Here is a 9,072-nt window from a genome sequence, read left to right on the forward strand (position 1 = left end):
TTAGAACAATGTTAAGTGACGACGATGGTGGTAGACATTCTTGTTTGGTTCTGATTTTAATGGGAACGTCCATAGAGTTTTATTGTTACATTGGCTGTTTTGAGTCAGACATTCTTCATTTAGCAAGGAAATTACCCTCTTTTTTTTCTTAGTTTTTAAAGAATTTGAATTAGGTATGGCTCTGGAATTCTGTCAAATATGTTTTTTGGGTATAGTTTTTAAAATTTGATTTCTGGATGACATATTAATAGATTTTTCCAATATTGAATCATTGAATTTCTGGAATCAGGAAACTTAATTAAAAAAATTTTTTTTTTTTAAGGATTTACAGTTTACTTGCATCTTACATAGACTTGAATTATAAGGTTTTAAAATTGTTGATCTAATAATACTGGTAAAGGCTCACTTTGCTTTCAAAATTTGAAGTAATGCACGTACTTGTGGCCTAAAAAAGGCCAAGAATTGCATTATTTCAAAACTGGCAGTCTCAGTGCATTGTAAACTGCTCATGCTTTTGCCACATAACGGTGCAACTTTGGCAAATGGACATGCCATCATCCTTTGTTCGTATCCTGTAAAGCCCAGGGTTCCTTACCAGCAACACTGGGAGGCCAATTTTGGTGACTATTTTAACATTCACAGTTATTCTCTTAGAGGCGTTCATTAAGTGGTAGTGTTAAAACTGGCGTGAAAGCATGTTCAAGTCTCAGTAACTTTAAGACAGAAATTAAATGTGATAAAGATCTAAAAGAAACCACCACTATGAGCAAGAGCCTTTTTTGAAATCTTAGAAATAATAAGAAAAAGCAGTCTCAAAGAAAAAGTACAGTACAGTGATTATTGACTTATGTAGTCCAACCATGTACCCTCCCTATTTTTACATTTATTTTTCAGGGAAAATTAAAGTTTCGAAATACGTGATGTCCTCTGGAGTGCATTTTTCATAAAATGTGACTGCCTCTATAGAATTTGGTACTATAGAATTTGATTTGCTAATATTTTACTTAGGAAAATTGCATTTTTACATGAGTTTGGTCTTTTGGGCTGTTGTCCAAGTTTCGACATAGGGATTTTGCTAGCTCTATAAAGCGGATAGGATAACCATATATATTTTTCTATGCATTAAGCAGGTTACATTATAGCACGGGAGTGATTTGTTCCATGAAGGATTGAAGGACTGTGCTTATAAAACTTTTGAGTTCAGAGCCCTTTTTGGAAATAGTTTTTTGATAACTGTCAGTGAGTGTCTTCTGTGGCTATTAGTATGTCATCTGTTTTTAAATTTAATTTTAAATTTAAACTTTGTTTTAAAATGTATTTCACCATTTGTGTTTATTATTTACTAAATTTAGGTAACATACTTTTTAACAAACTTCATTTTTTTGAATAATACGTTTATTAGCAGAGGATTTTAGTAGAAAGAGAATGAAAAATTTCTATTAAATTTGCTACTTCTAAGTTAAGAAATTTACCTTTTCTTGTTCTAACATTTCTTATTTTTTCTTTGATTAGACTTGGAAAAGGTGTCTTTTTTTTTAAACCAGTTTGGATTTGCTTATCAATTGTGATTTTGTTTTAAAATATGTTAATTTCTCATTTTATGTTTATTATTTTTGTTTTCTCTAAGTTTTTCCCTGTAACTTTTTGAGTCTAGTGCTTATTTTTTGTTTTTGTTTGTGTACAAATGAATACTTTCAAGGCTTTTGCATATCTCTGGTTTCAAACATGTTGACATCCCAGCTGTGCTGATGTGTTTTATTTTCTGAGTACTTTATTGTTGTGTTTTAAATTTTTGGTTAAATAATTAAGAATATTTAAAAATTTCTTTGTGGTTGGCTTCCCCCCGCCCCCCACCCCCCAGTTTTAGCTACTTGGAGGATTTTTTCCCTTGCAGAAAGAAAATACAGCTTGTGTAGTTTTGATTTTTAGAATTTATTGAGGTTTTTTGGGGCCTAGCATTTTAAAAAAGTGTTCTGTGGATTTTTAAATAAAGTTTTATTCAATTTGTGTGGGACAGGTGAATGTGTATCCAACCACTTTAATTATTCAAATTTTATTTTCTTATGTTTGGTTATAAACTACGATAGATTAATAGCATTGTTTTAAAGTCTCTTTTAATATAGTTATTTCAGTCTCGTCTGGTGCTTTTGCTTTGTATAGTTTGATACTGTTATTTAGTGTACAGATACTTGTGTCTGCTGTGTACAATTCATATAGAAGACTTACTAGTCTATAAAGTTACTCTTTTTGTCCTATTTGTTTTTTGGCCTTGAATTTTACTTCTTGGATATTAGAATATTTCTCTTTTTTTGTTTTATATTTGCTTGATAAATTGTCTGTCCTTTTATTTTTAACTTTTATATAATTTTTAGTTGTCTCTTCAACTAAAGATTTTTATATTTCAGCACATTTGGAGAGTCTGCATTTTAATAGTGGAGTCTGATCCATTTGCTTTTATGTTAATTACTGACTTTAGTCATCTGTGATCATGTTTTACGCTTTCTCACTGATGCCTCTCATTTCCTAAATGGACTTATTTCCTGCTTTAATTTTCTTAGAGATTTAGAAAATATACATCCTCTTTTAAATTTTACAAATGATTATGGTATCATTTAGGGTTCAGGATCTATTCAGGAGAAAGAAATCATACCAATAATTTGAACAGGGAAAATTCAATATGAAGAATTATTAACTAGTAACAGGATTAACCACCAAAGGGTCTAAGACATCTTTAAGAGAATACAGGACTAGTAGATGTGGGGAGTACTACTCGGGGAAGGGATAGACTTGGAAGAGCCCTGCCCTTCTCTGCAAGGCTGAGATTCAGATCTCGTTGAAGAGGATGTGTGTGGCCCACAGGATGGAGAAGTTTGCTGAGGTCCCACAGTTAGAAGTGAGAGGCAGGGAAACTATAGGAAGTCACTTGCTGGGGTGCAGGTGACACTTGGAGGAAAGCTGCCTCTGGGGTGCCAGCAAAACTGGAGAATGTATGCTACTGGCTCTTTCACACATTACTGGCAGAGCAGCCTCCTGCTGGCAGGGAAGTCACATGCTGACAGTGACACAGTAAGAGCAAGAGGGAAAGACTGGAATGAAAAGTGAAGCCCCTTTTGGTTTGCAGGGTCCTTCCAGTGCCGCCTTCTGACGCCTAATATTGTGTCACTGGCAAATGAGAAATGTTTATAGATTGTACAACTCCAGTATCATGAAGCAGGGCAAAAAGGTGGATTTGCAGCTGGCACTACAACCATTGTTTTCTAAAATCATACTTGAGCCTTTCTTTTCCTTAGTGGCTAAGTCAAGAATGAAACCAGTGTCTGAACTGGTTTTAATTCCATAAACAACTCCTTTACACCATGATAAGGGGACTCTTTCTATTTTAGCCTCGGGGATATCTCCAGGGTATGCATCCTATTTCACTATTCAAAACTGTTTATTTCATCTGGTGTTTGTCCCTTGCGGCCAATCTGTGGTTTTGGATCCAGGTTTTTCATCTCTGCCTGGCCTCCTGTGCTTAGAGCATTTCTTGGAAATGTTTCCTCCTTCCTTACCCTTCCTATAATACCCATTATTTCTCTGGGTCCCCTTTATTCAACATTTTCAGCCAAAGATAAAGATCAAGGGAATTTAATAATATTATCTCTTTAAAAAAGGTTATTTTTATCAGCAATACATGCATATATTTTACAAAATCAGATCTTGGAATGATGACTGGAATACTTTTTTGATTTACTCTCCGCATGAAATCATAGCAGCCAAACCCCTCTGGACAACATTTACAACAACTAGGTGACAAGTATCCATCCCCATGAACTTGCAAAATATGTGTGGGTGGGGATAAACCACCAGTAGGCACGGAGACCTGTGTGCTGTTATGTCTGCAGAAAAAAAAGAAAGTGGGGCATCTGACAAACCTAAGAACAGGAGAAACTTAAAGAGGCTAACAAGTATTCATGGAGTGAGTTGTAGACCAATTTGAGAACAGCGGCTAAAACCGGGAAGGGCTTTGCTCACTACAGTAGTGGGTGAGCTAAAGGGGTAATATTTTGAAGACAAATTAGCAACCTTGACGATTAACGGGTTAACATTTTTTTAGCTACACCTACACATTTAAAAAGTCTGTCTCAAGGCAAGATTTTTTTCATTTGGGAAAAAAGTACAACAGTAATATATGGGTATTAAATGTTACTGGCTATATTTGTTAACTTACCGTGTTGACTTGCGCTGTCCAGTATGGTCTCCACTGGCCTCATTGTGACTATCAAGCACTTGATATGTGTCTGGTTCAAATTGGTATGTGTCGTAAGTAACTTACTGGAATTGGAAGACTTAGTATGAATTTTTAAAAATGTAATTTTTAAATATTGCTTACATGGTGAAATAAGAATATTTTTGATAATTGTGCGTCGAATAAAATATATTATTAAAATTAAGTACACCTGTTTTTCTTACATTTAAAGATGTGGCTAGTAGAACATTTTAAATTACATATGTGGCTTGCATTATATTTCTACTCACAACACTGTTCTAATTTTTTTTGTTATTGATTTCTAATTCCATTATGATTTGAGAACATACTCTGGATGATTTCAGTCCTTTTAAATTCATTGAAACTTGTTTTATGACCCAACATATGGTCTATTTTGGTGAATGTTCCTTGTTCGCTTGAAAATAATGTGTATTCTGCAGCCTGTAATATTCTATAAATACCGATTAGGTTATATTGATCGGTAGAGTTAAAGTTTTCTATATCTTTAAATGCTTTTTTCCCTGCACTTGTTCTGTAAGATGTTGAGAGTGGTGTGTTAAAGTCACTAATTGTAATCGTGGATTCGCACATGTTTCCTTTCAGTTTGTCAGTTTTTACTTCCGTTCAGAAGTTTTGTTTTTGTCTGCATACACATTTAGGATTATTATCTTTTCTTGTTGAATTGTCACTTTTGTCATTATGAAATGTTATTTATATCTGCAACATTCTTTGGTCTGAAGCCTACTTTGTCAGATATTAATATTGCTACTACAGTTATATTTAGTGTTTGCATGATGTATCTTTTTCATTCTTTTACCTTTAACCTCTTTGTATCTTTATGTGAAGTGGGTTTTTATAGGTATGTTGTTGGTTGGGGTAGGCATGTGTCTTAGAGTGTCATTCCGCAGGTCACGGAGGCTCTGTTTTTAAAAATTATTCCTTTTTTTCCTTCTGTTCTTCAAGTTTCCTGATCTTTTTTTCTTCAGTGTCTAATTGTTATTTTTTTGCAGTGAAATTTTCATGTCAGATATTATGTTTTTGTTTTTAGCAGTTCCATTTTATTCTTTTTTACATCATTTCTCTCTTCACTATATTCATATTTTCCTCTACATCCTTGAGCATATAGAGCATGTTTATAATAGGTGTTTTAACATCCTTATCATCTAATTTAATCATCTGTCACTTCTGGGTCTATTTCTGTTGACTGATTTTTCTCCTGGTTCCTGGTCATTTTCCAGTTCTTTACAAGTCTAGTACCTACAAAGGATGGTACGCATTGTGAATGTTAACGTTGCAGGCTTTTGTTTTCTCTATATTCGGCTTTATTTAGCAGATAGTTAATTTACTTGCAGATAAGTTTAATCCTTTTGAGGCTTGTTTTCAAGCAAACTATGGCCCATGCCTGTTTTTTGTAAATAAAATTTTATTGGAATGCAGCCATGCTCATTTGTTACATATTGTCTGACTGCCTTCACACTACAACAGCAGAGTTGAGAAGCTGTAACAGAAACCATATGGCCCACAAAGCCTAAAATATTTACTGTCTGGCCTTACAGAAAAACTTTGCCTACCCTTGCTCTAGTAAAGTATTTATTGTTTAAAAATAAATTTGTAGGTAAATATCTAAAACCTCTCTCAGTTTGTACTTCTACTACAGTAAGTATGAATAGATAGGATTCAATGTAAAAAAATTGTTGAGATCCTCAGTTTTTAAAAGTGTAGAGGAATTCTGAGATCCCAAGAGCAAGAATTGCTGATTTAGATTAAACTTGCTGGATATAAGGAACATGTTCTGCTCAGAATCTGCAGCTCTGTGTGGTTTCTGATTAGAAATGTGGTGTGCCCTGCTCTCCCCGGGCTCTTCCAGCTCCACCTGTGCCTGGGAAAGGCTGCTGGTGGCTGTGTCTTGTGCGGGCAGTGAGTCACTGTCCTTTCCTTACTCTTTATTAGATTGAGTTTTTTCAACTTAAATAAGCAGCAGAAGCAGCTAGTTTGATTTCATTGTTTTGTTTTTATTGATTCTAGAGAGGTGTGCAAAATAGAGTCATGAAGGAACACTAAACAACTAATGCAATTAAATCTTATTTGCAGATAAATGACAGATCTCATGAGGATAAGGAAAGGATATGACCAAATAATGAAATTGATGTTCAAGCCAACTCCAAGGTCCAGCCTTTGTTTTCCCACTGTAGCCAGCCTCCACGGGGTCTGAAATCTCAGACCAGACCAATCCCAGAACACTTAAATAGTTTTTAAGTAAAACTCTTTATATTATTGTACCTAATAAACCTGAGGGACTCAACTCTCTAAAAACTGGCATAAACTGAAGGTTTAAAGAAAACTTTTTTTTTTGGTTAAACAATAGAAATTTACTTCTCACAGTTCTAGAGGCTGGAAGGCACCAACATGGTCACCTTCTGGTGAAGCCCTCTTTCTGGTTCATAGCCAGAGCCTTCTCCCTGTGTCCTCACAAAGTGGGAGGGACTGGTGATCACTCTGGAGCCCCTTTTATGAAACCTCAATTCCATTACTGAGGGCTTATGAGCACCACCCAATGGCCCCGCCTCCTATCATTAGGAGTTAAAGTTTCAACATATAAATTTGGGAAGGGACACAAATGTGCACTTGTGCTACATCCAGAAACCAGGAATGGATTGGGATGAGCTAAGATAAGACCTTTAAGGTCTGTAGGGTGGAGGGTGAGACTAGGAGTCAAAGCTTGGGGCTGACCGAGGTCTTGAGCAGAGAAATTCACCTTTTTGATTCATGAATAATTACGAAGGTCTTGTCTGTATTTGGGAATATATCTTCTATTGATGAACCTTTAAAACTAAATTCATGGAAGAGCAACTGTCATCCTTTCCCACCAAGTGTCAGTTGATGTTCTGCCTCTGCCTCTTCTCCCACCATGAACCTTTGGCAGAATGTACTTGAGAATTGTCCTGGTATAATGCAGTGGCTAAACAAGTTGGACCAGATTTTAGAAGGGATGCATATGGCCTATCTCTAGGAGATGTATCATGGATTCACTGGAAGATGAAACATAATTTACTCTCTGCTCCCAGAGTAGCCCTTGCAGGGAAACTTAATATCTGACAGAGTAGATTTGTTCAAATTATGTAGATGATGCCAACTATAGTTTTGTATTTAAAACCGAAGAAAGGAGAAGTCAACAAAACAGACTCATGGACATGGACAGTGGATTAGTGGTGACCAGAGGGAAGGGGGAATGGGTAGAGGTAGATATGGATAAAAGTGGTCAAATATTTGGTGACGAAAGGAAATTTAACTCTGGGTGGTTAACACAATGCAGTATATATATGATATACTGTTGAATTGTACACTTGAAACGTAACTGGATTTTGTTGATCAATGTTACCCTAATAATTTTTAATAATAAGAAAATGTGTTCAGATTTAGGATTTGTTTGCTTGAGACCTCTAAAAGTTTTAACATCCATAGAAATGTCCAATTCTGAACTTTGGTGTCAGCTAAGAGGCCCTAGACATTATAGAGCAGAAACAAGCCATTTCTTCTATGCCCTGTCTGAATTCCTGACGTGTAGAAACCAGAGCATAACATAATTTCTGCCCCCAGAGTTCAGAATTGGTTCATAAAGTCTGGTGGAAGAAGAATAACAGCCACGTGTTAATTTGGCGTTCAGCTGGCAGGGAACTGAGGCTTGGCATGAGCGAGCCTCCTCGCCTCCTCTGCTTGGGTTTGAGTTAGGTGGAATAAACAGCTTCAGAATACTTTACACCTTTGAGAACTGAGCTCGGAGAGAAGATGGGGATTTGGGAGCAGTTAGCTTGCAGAGGCTGTCTTTTTCAGGGGGAAGGTGGATGGAACCAGAGGGTGGGACTTGAGAGAGGCATGATTTACAGACTCTTGTGTGGAATTATTATTATTTTTCCCCCTCTTTAATTCCGCTCCCTTCCACCCCTGACCTACGGATGTTGCCGTCTCCTTTTTTAAGAACTGGATCTCTGAAGGCGGGGTGTCACCCCCACGTACTCGCGGCGCTCACCTAGGGCCTGGCGCACTGGGGGCGCCTGGCACACCCAGGATATGGTCCGTGGCTCCACCTGGGGGGCAAACCCAGGACCTTCTGCATGTAAAGGAGATGTGCTAACCACTACACTACGGAGCCACCCTCGTGTGGAATTATTTTTGAAGTCACCTGTTTGGTTTTATTTTCCCCTCATTTTAATGATAATTAAGAATTTTGTTTTTGCCTTTAATAAGAATCAGTTCCAAGTGACATGCCTGGTTAAAGAAGTGGTGGCACACCTCTTCCAAATTCTGACTGTCCTCTCTAGGCCTACAGTGGGTGGCCCTAAACTTGAGCCAGCTGGCTCAGCATACCAGGCTCAAGTACCATCTAGTGGCTATTACTCGAGGGACCCACACCTGGCCCTTTTGGACCAAGACTCTTGACCTTCAAATCTGAGAAGCAGAACGTGTTTGTTCTTAAGTGTCATCGCTATTTTAAAATGAACTTGTTTCTTTGGAAATATTTATTTTGAATTATATGAATTCCAAAATAATACTAGGTTGCAAAGTCCCTAACAGGTAATGAAGAAATAAAAACAATGATTTTGCTTGATGGCAAAACCACAATACATATGTAGAGGAAAAAACCTAAACAAAACCAGTGCTCTTTGAGAAACAATTTCTTCCAACCTGAGACTTGAGTATTATTCGATAGACTGAGGTGTCAGTACCTAAGTATCCAGCCCTAGTAGGAGCGCCTTGAATGTGGATGAGGAAGTGAGAGTCTGCATCTCAACAGGAGCTGTGATGTGGCTCTAAAGTATCACGAC

This window comes from Pteropus vampyrus, unplaced genomic scaffold (genome assembly GCF_000151845.1).
Source record: "Pteropus vampyrus isolate Shadow unplaced genomic scaffold, Pvam_2.0 Scaffold18, whole genome shotgun sequence".
NCBI lineage: Eukaryota > Metazoa > Chordata > Mammalia > Chiroptera > Pteropodidae > Pteropus > Pteropus vampyrus.